The 23,160-nt window shown below is 39.2% G+C and overlaps 1 protein-coding gene and 1 long non-coding RNA gene across 3 annotated transcripts in view; one reads left to right on the top strand and one right to left on the bottom strand.

Moving 5' to 3' along the window:
* Positions 1-23,160, top strand: part of WWC2 (WW and C2 domain containing 2) — a 149,758-nt gene that overhangs the window by 18,463 nt on the left and 108,135 nt on the right. The window lies entirely within an intron of this gene.
* On the bottom strand, positions 10,404-22,878 carry LOC120305205. The gene is made up of 3 exons (XR_005555956.1): positions 22,369-22,878; positions 15,792-15,934; positions 10,404-12,642 (listed from the first exon to the last, which is right to left on the bottom strand). It is a non-coding gene; the product is annotated as an uncharacterized LOC120305205 (long non-coding RNA).

Below are 23,160 nucleotides of genomic sequence, written 5' to 3'. Positions count from 1 at the left end.
CACTCCCTACTTTCGTAGACAGTCCTTTCGACAGGCAGCAGGTACAACAGTCACTCAGCCCTCCCACTCATACACTCCCAGACAGGAAAGGCCATACAACCGTCCTTATGACAGGCCAGGGTTTCGGCCCAGACAACAGGGACAGACCAAACGGCCATTTCGAGGGGCAGGATGTCCATATAGAAGGTCCAAGTGACTCCTACACTGCCCTTCCCATCGGGGGAAGGCTAGCCCACTTCTTCCATCAGTGGGAACTCACCTCCATGGACAACTGGTTCCTGCAAACCATCCAGTTCGGTCTGTCTCTGGAGTTTCTAGCCAAACCCCTGGACTGATTCATTGTCTGTTTCATTTCCAGGGATCCACTCAAACAGGGACTCATGCAGAAGGCCATCCAACATCTTTTAGAGATTCAGGCCATAGAACCGGTACCAACAGACAACAGGGGAAGGGGGTTCTACTCCATCCTCTTTGTGGTTCCCAAGGCCTCAGGAGGGTGGAGACTGATCCTGGACCTCAAGCATCCCAACCATTACATCACTTACAAAAAGTTCAAGATGCAATCTCTCCAGTCCATCCTGGGAGGCATCAGACAGGGAGACTTCCTGGTGTCAATAGACCTCACAGAAGCATACCAGCTCACCAACAGTTCCTAAGGTTCTGCTACAGGGGCAGATATTTCCAGTACAAGGCCCTTCCCTTTGGCCTTTCTTCAGCACCCAGGTGTTCACCAAAATCCTGGCCATGCTAGCCGCCCAGCTAAGGAAGATACCAATACGCATCCAGTGTTACCTGGACGACATCCTGATTCAAGCGTCATCCTTCCAGGCAGCTCAGGCAGATGTGAAACACACCATTCAGGTCCTTCAACAACATGGCTTCTCAGTCAACTTCCAAAAAAGCCAGACAGTTCCCTCATCCAAGCTCTTACACTTGGGAGCTGTGATAGACACCACCAACTGCACGGTCTATCTCTCCCAGGAGCGAGTGGTCAGCATCAGGGAGCTAGCTCACCAGGTGTACAGGGAACATACAGTTCCATTGGTCTTACTCTCCCAATTATTAGGAAAGATGGTCTCCTGCATAGCCATAGTTCCCTGGGCCAGACTCCACTTGCGGGACCTCCAATGGTTCCTGCTACCTTTCCAACAGGTGAATGCCAGCGCATCCAACCGTCAAGTCAGGGTCCCGGTTCACATTCACAGGGCGCTTCGCTGGTGGTTCTCACAGGCAGTGACCAAAGGATCACCCTTCAAGGAACCGGATCGCATCACCATCATGACAGACGCCAGTCTGTTCGGATGGAGGGCCCATCTACAGTTTCAGTTTGCACAGGGCCGTTGGTCCCGTGCAGACTTGAAACACAACATCAATTGGCTGGAGCTCAGGGCCATCCACCTAGCTCTTTGCCAATTCAGGCACAGAATCAGGGTCGCCACATCCTGGTCCTTATGGACAACGTGGTGTCCAAGGCCTACATCAGCCGTCAGGGGGGCACTAGGTCCAGGTCCCTCATGTCCGAGGCACAGCTCCTGGGTTCCTGGGCAGAGTCCAACCTGGCCTCCATCAGAGCCGAACACATCTCGGGGGTCAACAACCAGCAAGCAGACTTTCTGAGTCGCACTACAGTCGCACTTTCAGAGTGGGGGTTACATCCGGACCTGTTCTCCGAAATCTCTCACAGGTTCGGCCAACCGGTCCTCGACCTGTTTGTGTCGTCGACCAATGCCCAACTCCCCAGGTACTATTCCCGCTATCTCCTTCCAGGGGCAGAGGGGACGGATGCCTTGCGGACTCCGTGGCCACAAGGTCTCCTTTACGTGTTCCCTCCCCTACCGCTCATACCGGCGACCATCCGCAAGGTACTCCAGGAGCAGGCGGAAGTGATCCCCCGTACTGGCCACAGAGGCCGTGGTTTGCCAATTTGATGAACCTTTCCCAATCTCCTCCATGGAAGATCCCCCCTCATCGCGTGTCTCTACATCAGGGGTCCCTCCAACACCCGGACCCCCAATGGTTACAATTAACCATCTGGCACTTGAGCACAGCATAATGGCACAAGAACTATTTTCCCCTTGCGCCATTACCATGATTCAGGCTTCCCGTCGTCCAGCAACCAATCTCATTTATGATTCTACTTGGAAGAATTTTTGCCATTGGTGTCGAAGGCGACAACTGGATATTTCCAAAATGACCATCTCTCAGATCGTAGATTATCTTTTGGATGGTCTGGACAGAGGCCTCGCCCCTGCGACTATTCACAGACAGGTGGCGGCCTTGTCCACACTACTCACCTGTGCGAATTCCGTTCCCCTAGCTCACCATCCTAGGATTCGTGCCTTTATCAAGGGTGCATGCAACACCAGGCCTCCCGTGATACACAGGTATCCTTCTTGGGAATTGCCTTGTGTCCTTTGCACTCTTACAAAATCACCCTTTGAGCCCATAATGACTATTCTGTTACGGAATCTATCTCTTAAGTTTGCGGTCTTAATCGCTATCACATCAGCCAGATGTATCTCTGAGCTAGCTGCTCTATCGGTCAGGGATGACCTTTGTATCTTTCACAGCAACCGGGTGTGCCTGGACCCCACATTTGTGCCCAAATTCGCTCTTCCACAGGGCACAGGAAGTCATCTTACCAATTTTTTGCCCCAATCCTTCCCATGACTTGGAGTGGCAGTGGCACACACTGGATGTCCGCAGGGCGCTGCGGCGTTATATGAAACATACAGAGCCTTTTCATAGGTCTGAGACCCTATTTGTTTCTTTCCGTCTGGCTTCTCTGGGACAGAAAGTTTCCGCTGGCACTATTGGCAGGTGGATCGGGGCCTGTATCGCAGAGGTGTACCAGTCCTCTTCACTACTGGCTCCAAGTCATCTTACTGCCCATTCCACTCGAAGTGTTGCAACCTTTGTGGCATGGGCCACTCAGATGTCCATCGAGGAGATTTGCAGGGCTGCGACATGGTCCTCGCCCTCCCCATTTGTACGTCATTACAGGATCGACCGTTTTGCTTCGGCGGACGCCTCCTTTGGTCGGAGGGTCCTCCAGCAAGTGGTCTCCGGGGACTCTTTTCTGGCCTTATCAGTTTCCCACCCATCAGGACAGTGAGGCTATGGTATGTCCCATTGGTGGATTCTCCATCTCCTGCACTGGAGAAGGGGCGTTGTCTTACCTGAACGCCTTTTCTCAGTACAGAGATGGAGAATCCACACCTACCCTTTAGGTCAGTTAGGCCTTATTTAAGGGTTTGAGAGCCAACACCTCGTCCACCTTCAGCCGCTTTGCGCTCGTTAAGACTGGATCTCTTAGCAAGAGGGGGCGTGTCAAGTTTGGCTACTTGGTCTCAAGAGCAGGCAGACAGAGAAAACCCATTGGTGGATTCTCCATCTCCGTACTGAGAAAAGGCATTGAGGTAAGACAACGCCCCTTCCATACTTAGCCTTAAATGGTAAAAAACCATCCCTAACACTTGTCTTCAAAGCCCCCAGCTTGACATACCACAAGAAAATGTTGATGAATCTCAGAAAGAAATTCTTTCTATGTTGAAATCAATACAAGAGACAATTGCCTTAGCTCGTGATGAGACTAAAAATAATGCAAGGGAGATAAAAGAACAATTTTCTAATCTCTAGACCAGTGGTTCTTAACCTTTTGAACGAATCGCCCCCTTGAACCAATGAGGAAGTTGTCATCTCTCCCCTCCCCCAACATAATCTCTCAAGCACAACATAGGAAATAATTCTTTAATTTATGCAAACACTTTTTTTGTTTTCTTTAAAATTGTCATCAGGACATATCGATGCAATAGTTTATTTCCAGTCTTTTTCCCATATCTCAACTGTGTGAAAATTTTTGGTGCCACCCAGCACTTTATTCCCAAACTTTGTGATACATGTATTTCATTATTATCTTATTTATTCAAGACATTTAAATGTAATGACCACTGAAAACAAAATTCAGTTTCAAGAAAGTGAAATGCCCAAAAAGAAAAACAGTAACATTTAATGATTGAATTACAAGTGAAGTTTAAGAGGCAAAAAGAAATATAAAAAGAGCATAGGAACAAACCGCAATGCAGGAACTAAGAATTTCAAGACGAAAACTCTGAAACTAAATTAAGATTTGAGGAAAGTATATATAGTCACGCACACTGTAAAAAGGATTAAAAAGACACAAAGAAAATACAATATCAAATTGGAGTGCACACTAAAAAAGTACAATACAAAGAGACACACAAAATGTCTTACAGAGCACAACAAAAATTTGAAAACAAAGCTGAAAACTCAAACTGTGACGTCAACATTACAGCTGACGTCACAGGGGACAGCCACTCAGCATGCGATGTTTCGAAAGAAGCGCTCTCCCCTCCCTCACTTCCCATTCTGGCCAATGGCGCACCACTGTATGGGTAGAGGCTGCTGCGTAACGCACATGAAGATAAGCGATGCGTATTCACATATGTATGGCATTCTGTACTGAACCTAGCTGGAGGAATATTTGAAAACACAATTCAATCCACTAATAGCGAGCGATCTGATGTTTTTGTACAACAGATATACAGTGATTCACTGTACGAAAAAGTCTCAAAAGTGTCCCCAAAACTTCTCACTCCATCGCCCCCATATCATCCCCTTTTCATTCTTTCGCCCCCGCGTTGCCCCTTTTCATTCCATCGCTTCCCTGAAAAATGAAATCGCCCCCTGGGGGGGCAATATCATCCAGGTTAAGAACCACTGTTCTAGACCACATCCAGTAAACTGTGAAGCTCAATGCTGCCAAAATTACAGCAAGCTGCTCTTAAAGGAGTGGTAATCTGTTAGTCAGTAATACTGTGTGATAATTATTATTAAGGAATCAATTTGCGTTCACACAATATTTGGAGAAAAAGGCAAAAGAAGATAAACAGATGTAAAGTAGAAACTGGAAACCTGTAAACTGTAAAATGTTTCTTTCTTTATGCAAAATAAAGCTTTAAAAAGCTCATCTGCCCAAAGGATGCCTCCAGTCTCACTTTGCACAGAGGAGACAAAAGGTCAGAGGCAGTATAAGAAGGTTCACAAGCTGCATGTCTAATTTTTTCATAGGAGCCTAATGAGAATATCTTGCCCGAGGACTCCCTCAGTCTTGAAGCAGGAGCTCTTGATTGCTGTGACCCTACAAAGCCAACTTTTTGAGCATTCTCAACTACTTTTACAAAATCTTGAGAAGTTATGAAACGGCTTGTTTTGGCCACTTCTCTGTTTCTTCATATAAAATCTGAAATAAGTAGACTCATTTTAGACTCATATAAAATCTGAAATAAGTAGACTCATATTATTTGGTTAATAATAATTTTGTTTTTAGTGCATACAAGCCAATATTTTGATAACCCTGGGAGATCTATTTCTTGGTATGTATGAGCTTTTTAAGAAGCAGAAATAATACTACTGATTAACTATATCACATTAAACCCGCTCATTTTTAGCATGAATTGAGAGTTTATATATATATATATATTAAAAGGGGTATGTTTGTATTACAAAAAGTATATTTCTAACCAGCTTTTCCTTTTCTTTTGAGAACTCATCCTTTCAGCTAATAATTCTTGTTTTTTTGTTTATTTTAAACTGTTTGTATTTTATAAATCACGAAAATATTTCGTTTTCTAGAACTCCTAGTTATATTCCTTATAGGCAGCTATCATGTCTACAACACCTCAGTTTCTGCAGTGCATCAACATTAAACAAATTAGCTTCTATTCTCTTAATGGGGAAGATTTCCTTTGCCAATGTCAAGTATACATTTCCATTATCCTCAGATAACAGAGGAGGAAGAGGGAGATTAGGGAGTTTCATGACTTGGTCAGTTTGGGACCAATCAAGATCTAAGCTTTTATGGCATCTGTCTACAAGTATGGCAACAGAGTGTGAGACACATCTTAGAACAGGCATGTCAAACTTGCGATGTCACATGACATTGTGTGATGTATCACGACTTTTTCCCCATTGCCGGCAATGGAGTGGGCGTGGTTTCAGTATGATGCATCTGGCCCACAGGCCAGTAGTTTGACATGCCTGTCTTAGAATGTTAATAATATAGACAGTTATTTGCCAGTGCCTTTATGTTTCAATATATTATAGTCATGGCAGTCTTACAGTCCTAAAAATACATGTGTCTTGCAGCCTAACTCCAAATGATAAACACAGCAAAGATAAATATCCCTACTGATTTCTGATTTTGGTATATTTATAAATTAAAGCATAGCTTCTGTGATGCATTCATTTGATTCAGATAAGAAGCAGGAGAATGTTTACTTATTACAGGAAAAAATACTTATGTCCTGGACAAGTATAGGTAGTCCTCCCTTAATGACAGTTCATTCATCAACTGCTCAAAGTCGTGACAGTGCTGAACAAATTATAGTTGTTTCTCTATTGATACAGTAGTTGTTAATTGGTACACATATAAGAGATCAGGAAAAGAGAACAGGAAAAGAGAACAGAATTGGGAAGCAGCAGTGTGCTATATTTGCAGGAATTTGTTCCTGATTCAGCCTCTGCCAGAAGTGTTCAGTTACTTGGGGGTGAATAAGAAGCTTGTGTTTTCCACAGAACTTTTGCTACAGGCCCTTCCACACACAGCTGTGCCTGGATCTATGATTTTCCTGTCACCAGTTAACCTCCCTTCTGTGCATACCAAAGGGCATGGTCCTGCTTTCTGCCCACAACAGCCCAACAAGGTATGTGAGGCTTAAAAACCTAATTAGAAATGATCCATGATCTTCCATATTTAGAAAACATCAAATGGCAATTATGTTTCATCAATGTAAACAGAAATATTTTTTTTACCCTGTGTTCTGTCCAAAATAATCTCAAATTCAGTGACAGCTGCAGAAATTATACTATTGTATGAGAAGATATCATATACGAACTTAAAATCAAAATATTATTTTTGTCCCTTTCAGAACTGCCAGTGCCATTTTTATTTTGTGGAAATAAGTTCCTGGTTTGTTTGCTCTTCTGATGAGATAAAACCTGCCTGAAGTCACTTGATTATGTTCCAGTATTATCTTATACTATTATTCATAATCAAACAAATTTTGATGTTCTGTTTAATAAAAGATGCTACCAAATAAATGGTTAAACTGAAATAGTAAAAGGTAGTTCTATTTCACAATAAAGTGATTTTAATTTAATATATTTATGTTTGATGACATAGAGTGATAATCTTCATATTCTACATTTTTTACTTGCCAGAGGTTTTTGCATTAATGTGTGAATTAATGCACCTGGACCCTTGGTACTATATGTGATTCCTCCTATATCCCTCATAGCAACTAGAGTTTGGGCCGCCTGTGCTAGATTTTTGGCATATGTCAGTCCTTTCGCTTGCAAGACTGAATATATTTCTCCTTTAATTGGGGAAGATCCCTTCAGAAACATTTCCCATGCCATTCCCTTTCTTGGGCTGAAACATCTTTTATATGTGAACATTTTCACAGCATGTGAAGGAGAAACAATTTTCATTTCCATGTAAACCTAACATTTGGAATACTTGTGAGAGGATGGGAAGATTAACAGTTATCTCAAATCTTAACTTTAAAACTATGTATGTGATTGTGGATCAGAGGGGATTCAGATCTTTGGTAATAATTTTGTAACTTTTTCCAGATTGATAAGCAGCAATGGTTTCTTTATTAAGCTATCTAGAAATTTATTTTGAGTGAAGCATGATGTGTCTGGAATTTGTGTGGTAGGAACTTCACTATGATAAGAGGAATCAGAGAGAATGTGAAATTTATATAGCTGCATATAAACGTTTAGGCATCACTGCTCAGTTGTTTGCTACAGTGAAATCCTAAGTGAACCAAAGCTGACCCAGCCTGTACATAGTATAAAGTTAAACATGATATTTTTCTGCAAATTTCAATGCATACATATGTTAAATTGCATATATATTTAAAATAAGAAAAGAATGAATATGGCGGGTGCAAATTTTATTTTAAACCTGTAAAACACTGCACATAAATAGTACAGATAGTTCTTGACTTACGATCGGTCACTTAAGCAACCATTTGAAATTACAGTGAACCTCCCTGGGTGTACTTAAGACCCAAGGTTTGAAGTTCCGACATCCACCCCTCCATGTTCATTTCAGGTGCTCAGCAACTAGGCTGCATTTATGGCCATTTGCAGCATCCCATAGACATATGACTATGTGTTACAACAATTTTGCTGAAAACTGGCATTTACTTTTGCTTTTTGGCAAAACTGGTCCTTAGTAAATCATTGATTCACTTAACAATCACCACAAAAAAGATTGTAAAACTGGGTCAGTCATGTAGGTGACTTGAATGGCAGGCTCGATTATGGTCATTATGTTTAGCTTTGTATTATGTAGCCATAATACAAAGTTTACCAATTGTCTATTAGTTTACCAATTGTCTAGTAATTTGCATGCAACTTTATATTTTTTAAAAAAATAATTTATTAACTGCCAACTCTAGTTGATTCTGGGTGGCATATAAAACCAGAAAAACCCTAAAAACAGATGAAACCATCAAACCCAGCAGATGGCCCAGGCTTAAAAAAAAACAAAAAACTTATATACAACAAAAATCAAACAAAACAGGTGCCCTAACAAACAATAATACATCAACCACTAGGCCAGGTTTTCTGAGCTTTCTGGAAATCTAGGACAAATCCACATCTCAGGGGTGGGGGGATGCAGTAGACAAGGCTTCCTTGGTTTCATAAGTTGACAATGTTTAATAGTTTCCACTCTGCCAACACATACTGGATGGCAAGTGTTCCCTCTGTTCAGTCCCAATGCCATACAGGGCTTTATAGGTAACAACTTGTAGGGTGGTACTGGCCTAAATCAGCCCTGATTGTTTAAGAAAATACACAACTGTCCCTAGATTCCTTTTTGAATGAATTGATTGAAGGAGATTTGCGGGAGGGGGGGAGAGGGAGAGGAGTGATTATCATTTCCTTTGTTCACATTGTGTATTGGATATTTTTTTTAATTAGATAAATGAAACAGAGACTTTATTTGCAGTTGAATACTCATGTTCTTTCTATATCACAATGACCGACATGAGGTTTTAATAACATTAATGATAAAGAGTTATTAAAATTTAAACAATCCTAAGGAAAAAGAATTTTGTTGTTAATTGCGAAGTCGTGTCCGACCCATCGCAACCCCATGGACAATGTTCCTTTAGGTCTTCCTGTCCTCTACCATCTTCTGGAGTCCATTTAAGTTCACACCTACTGCTTCAGTAACTCCATCCAGCCATCTCATTCTCTGTCGTCCCTTCTTCTATTGCCCTCAATCTTTCCCAGCATTAGGCCCTTCTCCAGTGAGTCCTTCCTTCTCATTAGGTGGCCAAAGTATTTGAGTTTCAACTTCAGGATCTGGCCTTCTAAAGAGCAGCCAGGGTTGATCTCTTCTAGGACTGACCGGTTTGAACGCCTTGCAGTCCAAGGGACTCGCAGGAGTCTTCTCCAGCACCATAGTTCAAAGGCCTCAATTCTTTTGCGCTCAGCCTTCCTTATGGTCCAACTTTCACAGCCATATATTGCAATTGGGAAAACCATGGCCTGGACTATACGCACTTTTGTTGGCAGGGTGATGTTTCTGCTTTTTAGTATGCTGTCTAGATTTGCCATAGCTTTCCTTCCCAGGAGCAAGCGTCTTTTAATTTCTTGGCTGCGTCCCCATCTGAGGTGATGTTTGAGCCCAGAAAAATAAAATCTGTCACTACCTCCATTTCATTGCACTCATTTCATATGCTAGTAAAGTTATGCTTAAAATCCTACAAGCTAGACTCCAGCAGTATGTGGATCGAGCACTACCAGAAGTACAGGCAGGATTTCGAAGAGGCAGAGGAACTAGAGATCAAATTGCCAACATACGCTGGATCATGGAGAAAGCTAGGGAGTTCCAGAAAAACATCTACTTCTGCTTCATTGACTATGCAAAAGCCTTTGATTGTGTGGATCACAACAAATTGTGGCAAGTTCTTAAAGAGATGGGAGTACCAGACCATCTCATTTGTCTCTTGAGAAACCTATATGCGGGTCAAGAAGCAACAGTGAGAACCGAACACGGAACCACTGATTGGTTCAAAATTGGAAAAGGAGTCCGGCAAGGCTGTATACTGTCACCCTGCCTATTTAACTTATATGCAGAGCACATCATGAGAAAGGCAGGGATAGATGAATCAAAAGTTGGAATTAAGATTGCCGGGAGAAATATCAACAACCTAAGATATGCAGATGATACCACTCTAATGGCAGAAAGTGAAGAGGAACTAAAGAGCCTCTTGATGCGGGTGAAGAAGGAGAGTGCAAAAGTTGGCTTGAAACTCAACATTAAGAAAACCAAAATCATGGCATCCGGCTCTCTCAATTCCTGGCAAATAGATGGGGAAGAAATGGAGAAGGAATACTTCTCCACAAAACTGGAGGATGTTTAATGGATTTGTCTGACTCTCAGATATAATATTGTTTTTCTACGATTTATTGCACTGTAACATTGTAAGGGATAGTGATTCTAAAAATCAATTTTACTTAAGAAATCATACTAAAAACAAATTAACAAAACTGTATTTTCAAGAAAAAACAGCACTTTGGACATGCATTGATATTTAATTAAAAAATTATGATTGTTCATTATATAGTTTTGCAAATGCTTAAGAGTCCATTGTTTAATACAATTATTTTAATACATTTATTATTGTTTACATTACAAGTAGCATGGCATTACATATTCAATCACTTAGAATACCTCTCCACATAATAGCTTTTATAATTCTGCTTCTTCAGAGGTTTCATCTGGAAAGCTCAAAGGTCACATCATTTGGTTTATAGCTATGGACTGATGCCTACATAGGGAAATTCCTAGCATTCCATTTGTCTAGCATTTAGACCTCATATTCATCACATATCGGGTATTGGGGTTTTTTCAGGCATGCAGTAAAATTGGCAAGAGCTAAAACAAATAAAGTTCACAAAATATTTTCTCCACTTTGAAACTAGTATTTAACATAAATCTGTTTTGTGGTCTGAAAATGTAAATTTCACATGCATCTATGTAGCTAACTAACTTACTGATGGCAGTCTTCAGAAATGTGCAGCAAAAACTTTAGTAGGTTTCAGAACTATGTTTTCTTTAATGGAAGATAATTACTGATTCAACAGAGAAAATACCCAAAATCTATCATACATTGCTTTTTTAAACTATTCCCTTTTTTGCCAGGTTTCAGCAGCTAATGTTTAACTCTGCTTAGCAACTTCCTAAGATAAAAAAAAATAAATGTATGACTTTCTTAATTCTCTCCCCCTCAGTCATTGTTTTTAATTATTAAAGCATTAATGATACAACTTCAAAAGACAAATATATTGAAGTAATTTGAAAAAAAAATAGGAATAAAGAAATTATGATCATAAATATTATTTAAGTGAATGACTGAAACTCATGTTTATAGTAATATTTAAATACATTACAACTATTAAATGTAACTATAAAGATAGATGTAAAAATAACTTTTAAAGCAATTTTGTCATACCTATCCAAAAAGTAGGGGACCCTAAAGATATTCCTTAAAAAATTAAACAGAAAAAATATTTATGAAGATCATCTTCTCTATTTTGTAAACTAGGGTTGCCAATTCTATTAAAACCATGCTTGAAGATTTTTCCAGTCAGTTTTGTGTATGTGTGTGTGTGTAAATGCCCTGAAAAGAAGTAAAGCTAATTCAAAAACATAGAGTATTGAAATTAATTGCCTGTAAAACAGGCATCGCATTTGCAGAATTACCTGGTCTCTTATCTGCATGTGTACATAGGTGCAGAATAGATACTCAGAAAGATTGGAAATCTGGGGCCAGAAAATAAAAATCAATGCATGCCTCCTCTTAGAACTGCCAAACTTACTAGGGCTTTCTAGTTTCCAGGGAAATATTCATTGGTGGTTGCACAATTAATCTGTTTTACTGTACGTAAACTGGGAAAGACTGAAGAATAGATTATTTTGCCTGCAACAAGGAAATGTCTTGATAAAGACCTTTGTGCTGGGCTAAGAAGCAGAAGAAAGCAATGTATGCTTATTCTGTATTAACTTCCATTGAGTTCAATGGTTCTTACCCCAGAAAATATAAACAGGATTCATTCATAGGCTACTTTCCTTCTCCTTGTGTTTCCTTTTATGTACAATGGAGACTTTCGCCATCTACTGACATTTTCTACCAACTGAAGATTTTGAACTTTCCCTCTTAAATAGAGAGCCTCCACTATAGCTTTTCACTCTCTACAGTGCAGTACAATTAACAATTTCAGAAAGTGGTTAAGAAGAGAAGTATGCAAACCTTGTGTACTTTTTGAAGGTTTTGAACTGAGGTTTGGGTTATGATAGCCTTATCTTGTCTCCCAGTGCTCCAGACATGCCAAATGCTGCTATTTTGTGGTCTCTCAAAAGGAGCAGTTTTCTAGAACACTTGTGGGCAATCCCAATCTTCTTGTTGTCCAAAGAGGAATCGCAAAGATGTGGTCTTCTTGCAGAATGCCATTCAAAGCCTAAGGGTGGTTTTGTACTTAAAAATTGCACAAACCTGCTCACAGTGCAATAGCACACTTGGGCCTGTTTTATAGCTGCAAAACATATCAATAGAAAACAACAAATAATTAGCCATTTTTTAGAATTTTAGAATTCTAATAATTCAAACTATTAGAATATTTAAAAATCTATACCACAGAATTATTAAACAAAACATTTTAAAATAAAAATAGCAATATATGCAGAAATAAGTTTCTTCACTGTTTAATAATGGCAACATCTTCCATTCTTCAAATGTAGAAAGGAAGTTTCAGAAGTGATGACATTTCTCACACTGTTTAAATTCATATTTAAAATCTAAGCATTGGTTTATTGCCATCTCAAGCATAACTGCAGCCAGAGAACAAATATATTTTGCACTTTTCCCATTTTTCTTTCTTCAGCAACACTTTTCATAATGTGTCAGCCAGTGTGGGATGTTTGCTTTAACAATTCTCTGCATAGGGCACAAATTTATGCAGAATCAAAGTTTTGGTATTTTTCTAAATCATTTATTGATTATGTGCTATCAGGTTGGTATCAACTCCTACCAACCAGATAGGTAGATTTTTTACAGGATGATCTATTCCATTCTGGTCCTTCAGACAGTGTATCCATTGACACTACAATTAGAGTATCAGTCTTGCTGCTGATCTTCCTGTTCTTTTCTTTCCTTCCACCTTTCCCAGCATTAAATATTTTTAAGAGTGCTAGGTCTTTGCATAATGTGTCCATAATATGATAATTTGAGCTTGGTCATTTGTGCCTGGAATGAGAATTCAGAATGGATTTGTTTAGTTATCCATTTTGTTTGTTTTCTTAGCTACTCATAGTATCCTTAGACTTCTCCAATCTCAAAGTTCAAATATGTTAATTTTTTTTTAACCTGCTTCTTCAACAGTCCAACTTTTGCTTCCATTGAGTGTCACAAAGAAAACCATTGCCTACTTAATTCTGACAATAATGAGTCTGGGCATCTCATTTTTTCTAACCACATTCCACAGCTTGATATGGTTGATATAATTGAAAGACTTTCTCTAACCAATAAATTATCATTTTAATTCTCAGTTATCTAGCATGCATGAGCAGACCATAGAGGTTTTTTTCTGTGACAATTTTATTTTATTCAAAAAGTTAAAATAAAAAACCAAAAGAAAAATATTAAGCAGAGGCAAAAGAAAACTAAACAAAAAGATTGAAAAAATTGTGAATTAAAAAAAGGACAAAAACACATATTACCCCTCCTAGTTGAACACTTAGCAATAACTATTGCAATAACAGTAGCTTCTCCCCTTGCAAAGCAGTTCCAAAATAGCTTCTACATCTATTTGCAACCCAGTTGACCGGTCATATATTACACATATAAAAGAAAAAATAGTTAACCGGTTAAATAACAGCGCAGATAAAAGTTCAAAGCACCCTGTTAACAGTCTGTTATTGTCATTTACTTGTAGAAAGTCTACACAGTTTCTTATTTACCACAACTCATTCTGATTGTTATCTCTAAGTCCAGGATCAAATACCCTTGTTCAGTTCTTAATAGTGAAATCTTTCCTTAGGTTTTTAATTGGGAATTTTCTCAACAATTGCATCTCCTTTCCAAAGTTCATAAGTCTCTGTTGTAAATATCTTTGCAACATCCATTGTTGAATAATTCTCCTTGACAATAAAACATTGCTCTTCCCAAGAAAGTCCAGCCCATCCTTCATAATATTCATTATCTCAACATTTCTTATATTTTTATTCTTTTCAATCTTTTCTGGCAGGTCTATATTTTTCAAACCAAACACTTTTTTCTTCAGATCTGACAGCAACATATCACATTCCAATTCTTCAAATTGCAAATCAGATCCAGCTGTTATATCCTGCTTTTGGATATCATTTTGTGTTTGCAGATTTGTTATTGACCCATCCAATTTTTTGTTTATGTGTTCAAATAAAACCTGTAAGTTGGGAGAGGATTCTTTTTTCACTTGCCTCCCAAAATATTTTATCTCTTTTTAGAGGCATGAAAAAGGCTTTCATTTTCAAGGATGAGAGAAAGAGATAGTAGGAAAAGGATTGTTTCCCCCCCCTCCCCCAGAGTTAAAGAAAGTCAAAAATTAACAGATAAATATTAATGCTGGTTTTTTTAAAAAAAGAAAAAAGCTAGAAAGAGCAAAATTTATAATATAAACCTGTGTAAATGTGAGTCCCATTGCAACTTCATTACAGCTAAAATAATTTAAAATTTGATAATAAACAATGAAAAAAACAGAAAAAATGGTTGTAAAAGTCCAGCAAGGGCTTATAAAATAGTCAGAAGTCAAGAGATTGTAAAGCTTCAAAAATGCAGTTAAAACCCAGGCATGCTTAAGAAAAATGAGCAGCTAAAGGAAAAAGGTAGCAAGAGACCAGATTTTCTGATTGCTGCTTACTGAAAATTGCAGCATCTAGACCCCCTCTTCTCCGTCAGTGCACGATCTTATGAAGGTTGTCTTGGGTCCTTCCTTGACTCCCTTTCAAAGCCACCAAATAATCAGCTTTGGTAGCAAAATCAGCTGTTCGTCAGTGGGAGAAAAAGAATCTCCATTTAGCAAGCCATCACGGGGGAAGGGCTGACCATAAGGTTTTTAAATCAATAATAATGAAGGTAATAAATTCATATTTCATAACATACTATGATGCTTTTTTTGCTTCTGACTAAATAGAAATCTTTTATCAGTGTAACAAAATGTTTTAATGTGGTAGCCTTCAGGCACTTCAGTGATTTGTATTTGAAATTTCTGCTCAAGTGTATCCAAGTCACTGAAGTATTTTGATGTATCAATGAGCAAAATTCACATTGTTTCAAGCCTTAGCTATATATATATAAAATAAAATGTTGCAGGAGTCCTTTAAATTTGTTGCTTTGCTCTAAAAGATTTCAAAAATATTTTAAAATACCATTTGCAAAAAATGATATATATTAAAACAGATTTAAGCTCAAAAAAGATTAATAACCTGTTGAAATGTCTTGTTCCCACTCATAATGCCCCTTGTGTAATTGCAGCACGCAGGCTTGTAAATAGAAAAGAATTCTTTCACCTCTACCTATCCCCTATAAAAATATAGAAAATCCTAGCCATATGTAGCTGTTGGATAAAAAATAATGATTTGATAACATTAGGAGTTGCCATCTGGAGGCATCTTCCAGAGTTCCATAGCTTTAGTCTGACCTGCTAACCTTTATATCCAATAGTTTCTATCAGGAATGAACTTAAATGTGACTGGGTGGTAAATTCCAGACTGCTTCCTCCATTGCATTCTTTGGATATAAAGCATTTTCATGGGGAAAAAAGCTCAAGACCATTCCAAGATTGATGTAGCCTGTTAAGAGAAAGGACAAGATTGTGTTGCATATTGCTTCAGTTCCTTGTATAGAAACAGATAGAACTGCTGATTGAATTTTACATCAGTACAGTACTGACAAAACAGGAGATATCCACTGCCATATTTATAAATGGGAAGATAGAAAACAAGCTGAATAGAACATGGAGATTTGTTCTTCCAAAGAGGAAGACATATGGAAGCTGCCAGTGTTGTGCCCTCAATATCTCATTTTGAGGCTAGCATCTCAACTTTGCCTAAAGATAGGACCAGAAAATAACAGAATAACAGAATTGGAAGGGACCTTGGAGATCTTCTAGTCCACGGCTTTTCAACTGGTGCTACGTGTACCACTGGTGGTACTATGGCATTTGGCAGGTGGTATGCGACCTAGACAAGTGTAGTAGGAGGATGAGCTGAAGTGGCGGCAGTGCCAGAGAAGCCCGAGAGAGAGTCAGCTGGAGCTATGGTGTTGCTGGGGCTCTGCTGAGGGCCCAAGATTGGCACACATGGCTAAAGCTGATTGGCACTTCTGGTGGCCTCGGGGATGGCTGGCAGCCCCACACAGTCTTTGGGTGGAGATTCAGCTGGAGCTGCGGTGTTGCTAGGGTGCTGCTGAGGCACTGGATTGGCGTGTGCAGCTCCAGCTGATTGGTGCTTCGGGCAGCCTCTGCTATTAGTAGGAGCAGCAGATAAACCTTGGAGTGAGAGTGTCAGCTGGAGCTGCAGAAGCCCCAGGATCGGAACACGCAGCTCCAGTTGATGAGCACTGTGTGCAGGGGGCAGCTGAGGAGTTGATGACTGCATGGGGTAGCCACTGATGCTGGAGCCCTCCATGAGACCCAGAGAGTGGTGCACCTGGAAGAGAAAAGGAGGAGAGGATATAAAAGGTGGAGGAGGGGAAGGAGAGAGGAGAGGATATAAAAGGAGGAGGTTTTGGCGGGAGAGGGAGAAAAAAAAGATGGGGAAACAGAAGGGGATGGAGAAAGAGACAGGGAGAAGAGGAGAGGCTTTTGTGAGACAAGCAGTGAGGAGAAAGAGAGAAGCTTCTGTTAGGCAAACAGTGAGGAGAAAGAGAAGAGAGGATTCTGTGAGACAAGTAGTGAGGAGAAAGAAAGAGGAGAAGAGACTTCTGTGAGACAAACTGTGAGGAAAAAGAGAGGAGAGAAGAGGAGAGGCTTTTGTGAGACAAGCAGTGAGGAGAAAGGGAGAGGAGGACAGGTTTTTGTGAGACAAGCAGTGAGGAGAAAGAGAGAGGAGAAGAGAGGCTTCTGTGTGACAAGCAATAGCACTTAGATTTATATATTGCTTCACAGTGCTTTACAGCCCTCTCTAAGTGGCTTACAGAGTCAGCATATTGCCCCCAATAATCTGGGTCCTCATTTTACCAACCTCGGAAGGATGGAAGGCTGAGTCAACCTTGAGAATTGAACTGCCAAACTGCTGGCAGTTGGCAATCAGTAGAAATAGCCTGCAGTACTGCATTTTAACCACTGCGCCACCACAGCTCAAGCAGTAAGGAGAAAAAGAGAGAGAGAGAGAAGAGGAGAGGAGAGGCTTATGTGAGACAAGCAGTGAGGAGAAAGCGAGGGAAAAGAGGAAAGACTTCTGTGGGACAAGCAGAGGGATCAGCAAAATAGTAGAGGTTGTGAAAGAGAGAGAGAGGAGAGGGAAAGAGGAAAAGAAGGGCCAACCAGTTACATGACCATTACATATTAATAAATATGGATAAATTTGTAACATGTTCATCAGTGCAAAGGGAAAGTGATTCAGCAAAGGAACCGCCACCGAAGAAATTAAAACCGGTACTTTTTTCCTTTTTTTTGGTCATCAAGTTTTTGACACCTTGCTAAACACTGGTGTACTCAAATATTGTCATATCCTAAAAGTGGTACAATCTGTGAAAAGGTTGAAAAGCATTGTTCTACTTCAACCCCCTGCTTAAGCAGGAAACCTTATACCAGTGTTTCCCAAACTTGACAATTTTAAGGCATGAGGACTTCAACTCCCAGAATTCCACAGCCAACAACGCTGGCTATGGAATTCTGGGAGTTGAAGTCCACATGCCTTAAAATTGTCAAGTTTGGGAAACACTGCCTTATACCATTTCAGACAAGTGGCTGTCCAGTCTCTTTTTAAAAACCTCCAGTGATGGAGCACCCACAAGTTCTGAAGGCAAGCCTTTCCACTGATTAATTGTAACTGTCAAAAAATTTCTCCTTATTTCAAGGTTGGCCCTCCCCTTTATTAGATTCCATCCATTGCTTCTTGTTCCACGTCACCACAATAATATGTTTTTACATTTCTTGCTATGCAAAGATGACAAATATACATGTGCTGACACATGGTGAAAAATGAAACAATTTTTACACTCTTACTAAATATTTTAACTCTTCTTGAGCTGCCTGATAGAATCAACAAATTGGAAGGTTTCTTGGTGTCGGATTCACTTGATAATCTCTGACACATGACACTTGACCCTTTAGCCTCCAGTTGGAATTCTGGGAGTGCTGGATTGTGAATGCACTAATTATGGGAAAATCATAGTGCCAATAGGCACTGTCTTAATGCAGCATACTGATGTAGAACATTATTTTTTAGCCTTTTATACTAACACAGACATTTGTTTAGTGACCATTTGAAGTTTCAACAGCGGTGAAAAAAGTGACTTATGACCATTTTTCACACTCAAGACCATTGTAGCATCCCCATGGTCACATGATCAAAATTCAGGCACTTGGCAACTGGCATCTAATTATAACAGTTGCACTGTTCTGGTGTCATGCAATCACCATTTGTGACCTTCCCAGCTGACTTCCAACAAACAAAGTCAATGGAGAAAGCCAGATTCACTTAATGATGACATGATTCACTTAACTGGAATGATTGGAATGATTCACTTAATAACTGTAGCAAAAGAGATCATAAACTGGGGCAAAACTCAATTAACAACTGCCTTGCTTAATAACTGAAATGTTGGGCTCAGTTGTGATAAGTTGAGGACTACCTGTATTGAATTGCTTTGATATCTACCAAAGATATAAAATGTCTTGTTTTGTGTAAATTTGTCAACTGCAGATGGAAATGAACTAGATAACCCCTAAACTATTGTTGCTTTTAATAACACCTTTATCCATATAAAAGTCATAAACTGAAAATATTACTTGCAATGAATTATGAGATTAGTAGCCTAACATTCTATGGAATGTTAGGGAAAAACAATGATAATAGTATGCTGACATACATAGTTAACCTTTTAAAATGCAAGTTATAATATTTCTTCCCCATTCTACAAGTGGATGATATCTGAATTTATTATGTGAGAATGATAGCAAAAAGTATGTTTGTTAATGAGCTTGAAATAGTTTATCTTGCCTGAGTGTCCTCTTTATAAATTGGTCTATTGGGGCCAATTTGCTGCAAAATGTTTTGATCAATTGGTGCACATTTTTCTTACTAAAACTTAAACCAAGGTTCTGTTGTTAATCACAACTGCCCTCCATGGTTTATGAACTCTGGGTAGGGAACTAAGGCCTTACTCTGACTCCTGTTGCTCCACCCGGGAACTGATTCATTGCCCTTCTTTTGCTTTTGCTGCCCAACTAACTTTTGATTTGTCAGTTTATTTGTACCTGGATGTTTTCATAGTGTGGTGGAAAAAATAGCATTAAAAGGAGAAAAATGCCACATTTTATCCAGATTCCTTAACAACTTCCTTTTATAAATTAATTTATGATTGTTCAAAATAAGGCTGTACCAATATAAAACAAATATATATTTATGAGCATATAATATTGTATTACTATACATTTATTTATTGACAGTTGACAAAAATCTGCCTGGCAGGGGATCAGAATTAGAAAATGCCTAGCATGTGAGAGATGACCAAAAATATTCATTTTACAAAGCATGTGTATTCTGTTTCCCATTAGATACAATCTGAACAAATGCAGACTTGTGTTACCTTCAGCAATTTGTTTAGAGGAAGGATATTGGATAAAGTTATATGTGTACATCTCTATTAAGATGAAGACTTTTTGCACTGTTGCCTTCCTATACTGGTTGCAAACCATTTTAGGATTCTGTTTAATTTGGCTTCTTATAAGTTGCTAATTGTGTTACACACCACTTCCTCATTAAAGCTTCACTACTACTAGCTGCGCTTCCTGCTGACTATGAGATGGATGACAGCCTCTTTCTGAAACTTTACTTTGAATGTTTCATCTCTGCTAATTTCTATTTAGCAGAGGAAGGATTGATTTCAGAGATTTCAGATTTCTGTTTTCCAAATAAATGTATAATAATTTTTTGACACCCCAAAAAAATTCTTTTAGCCTTTAATGGGTATATGTATATATTTTACCACTATACTAGTAAAACTCTCTATATAAAAGCATACATATGCAATAATGTATTCACTAACCCATGATTGGATCTTGTTGTTTTGCCAACTGATGCAAACTAGAGTTCCAGAGATTGAAAAAAAAGAAAAGAAAAAAAAAGAGTATCCCTATCTAGTACCTTTCTCCTTCCCCAAAGGAGATGAAAGAATGTATTTGGCATAGTTTGTAACTGGAGGAGGTATAGGATAACAGCATACGATTCAAAGCTTTAAAAGTGCTTTAGAATGCATTTTTAAATAATCTGTTTTCATTTTCATTTTTAAAAATCAAACACTTTTTCAATCAAAATTACAGCACCTGGCTTTAATCATTTAGAGCTATGAAATTTGTTGGCAGCTAAATTGTTTGCACTCTGATGCTAACAAATTAACCCAGCTTTACTGGAGTGGATAAGAGTTGCAATCACATCTTGAATTATTTTACTAAAACAGCCACTAGACTCTTTAAATCCCCATTAATAAGGAAGATTAGATGTTACTATAATTCAGATTCTGATATTACATTTGGCCAGTAGAGGGATGACTATATTATGGGCATTGCAGAGAAAGAGACTTAATGTGATATGTTTCAAAGCATTCTGATACAGGGAAATAAAATTATGGGCTAACATATGTTTTATACAGTTCAGTGGGAAATCTGTATATTGCCAGATTTTCCATTCTTCATCATTTCAACCACTTCTTTTAATTTCATTTTCCTGTTAAGACTGCTAAATAAATTTTATTTTTCCCAGGAGCTAACCGAGGCAGATCTAGGGATGGAAGAACCAAGCATCTCCTGCTGTAATAAAACTCTGTAATTTTTAAAACAAAACTTCTGCCTTGTACATTGTGTGACGTTTCTACATGCATAGTACAATGTTTATCTTCAAATAATGGAGCAGAACTCTTGAATTATTGCATGCAAATAGCATATTGAATTTTTCATTTTGTTTTAAGTGTCTGTGTTGCAAATATACAGTACATATGTGAATTCTGCAGAGGTCACCAACCTTTCTTGGTTGGCAGACCAGAGGGAAAGGGAGGGGTAAGCACGGGGCTGCAAGCATGCACGTGACGCAAACGGGGCAGGGCTAGTGCTTGCGTGATACTCGCTAGCCCGGCCCCGTTGTTGTGCTCAGTGCCCTGTTTCTGCACCCTGAAGCGCAGTGTCGGCCAGTTTTCATGCACTGAGGTGCGGCAGCATCCCATTTTTGCACTCTGAAGCACAGCGGCAACCCTTTTTCACGCCCTGAGGCACGGCAACGGCCTGTTTTTGCACCACCCGGCATGGCGTCTTGTTTTCACGCCCCGCAGTGAAGCGCTAGCACAAGTGTGTGTGTGTGTGCACGTGCACATGCCAGCCTTTCCCATGGCCTGGTGGCCAACAGCCCACAGCCCACTACCGGGCCACGGCCCACAGGTTGGGGACCCCTGTTTTAAAGGCATACATATCAGTGTTATTGTATATAAAAACCTGACACCTTTACATAATATGATAATTGCTTGTCTTTCTGTTGTGAGGTCATCTGCACTTCAAAATCTTTGTTAGGATATTTTCTTTTGAGACAATACTTGTAAGGGTATTGCTAAGCAACAGTTCCCAGTGTTCCAGTATTCCTTATACTGGAATTCTTGAGAATTGTCTAATCATAGAGACTGCATATATTGCCTCTGTGTGCATGTATGCATTTTTCTGTTGTCCCCTCAATGGCATCTCAGTGTTTGTATCTGCGCAATGGGAAGTACAGAATAGGCTCTATATACTCTGTCCTGGGTCATGTAAACAGGGAGGTGACGGTTAAAAAAGGAGCAATCAGTATTGGGGGAATTTTAGAATTTTTCCTCTAACCCTCCCAGCTTGATCTACATACAGCCTAATCTATACCATTTTTTAACCCAGTTGCATGAAATTATCCTTCTGACAGAAAGACTCCCAAACACCATTATATAACTTCTTTCCAACATTCTTTCTGAAATGAAGGGGTGGAGGGGGAAATAAAACAGGAATAGGGGAGGGGAAAGACAATCTTATAATCCTTCATGTACTTACAGTTCTTAGAAGTTCTGCAAAATAATTTGATATGGATCTTCTTTTTCACAAGCCTGAGTTTTTCATTTGTAGCAAGATCTAAATATGTTCAATTTTTTGTGAGCTGTCTAGAAGGATTTTTAATAGAAATCCAGTTTGTTTTCCTAGTTTTGTATTTCTCTTCTTTATCTGTTTTACTCTGCATTCCCATGCAGCAGTGTATTGATAACAGAAGTGATTGCTTGCAGAAGGCTTTGGAAAATTGAGCTGAGGGTTACAGTTTGCCCACTTCTGTTATGATTTAAGAGCTGTCCAGTCAATCTACAATTTGTAGATAAAAATGAGATGAGAGAATGCAGTCCTTAAAATTTCTCATCAGTAAATATGACGGATACTATCTTCCCTGATGAAATACATTAGTTTCATTGGCCCATAACTTCAACCTCTAATGTGGTTTGTCTGGTTTTGGATTAGTGTGATACATGATCATATCCATTACAATTTAGCATTATATTACAACTTAGTGTTATATGGATTGCATTCCCTCCAGAGTTGCATTCAATTGCCACTCTTTATGCTTTTAGGGAAGGAATCAAGATCTTCTTTAGCCAGGCCTTTTCAATTAAGTTAGTTTTAACAGCAGTTTTAATTGTTTCTGTGACATTCTAATTGCTTATGATTTGTTATTTAGTTTTAATTGCCATGAGTGCTGCTAGCAAATAAATAAAAACACCGACAAGTAGACATTACTTGTTCAGTGAAACAAGATTTTAAAAATCCTGACTTAATAATATATATAAACAGAGCAGGTAT

Source organism: Crotalus tigris, unplaced genomic scaffold, assembly GCF_016545835.1.
Source record: "Crotalus tigris isolate CLP2741 ecotype Arizona unplaced genomic scaffold, ASM1654583v1 scf7180000017666.379230911805:20528666, whole genome shotgun sequence".
Classification (NCBI taxonomy): domain Eukaryota; kingdom Metazoa; phylum Chordata; class Lepidosauria; order Squamata; family Viperidae; genus Crotalus; species Crotalus tigris.
Note: the sequence above shows the minus strand (reverse complement) of the source record. Positions and strands in the feature narration are given on the sequence as shown.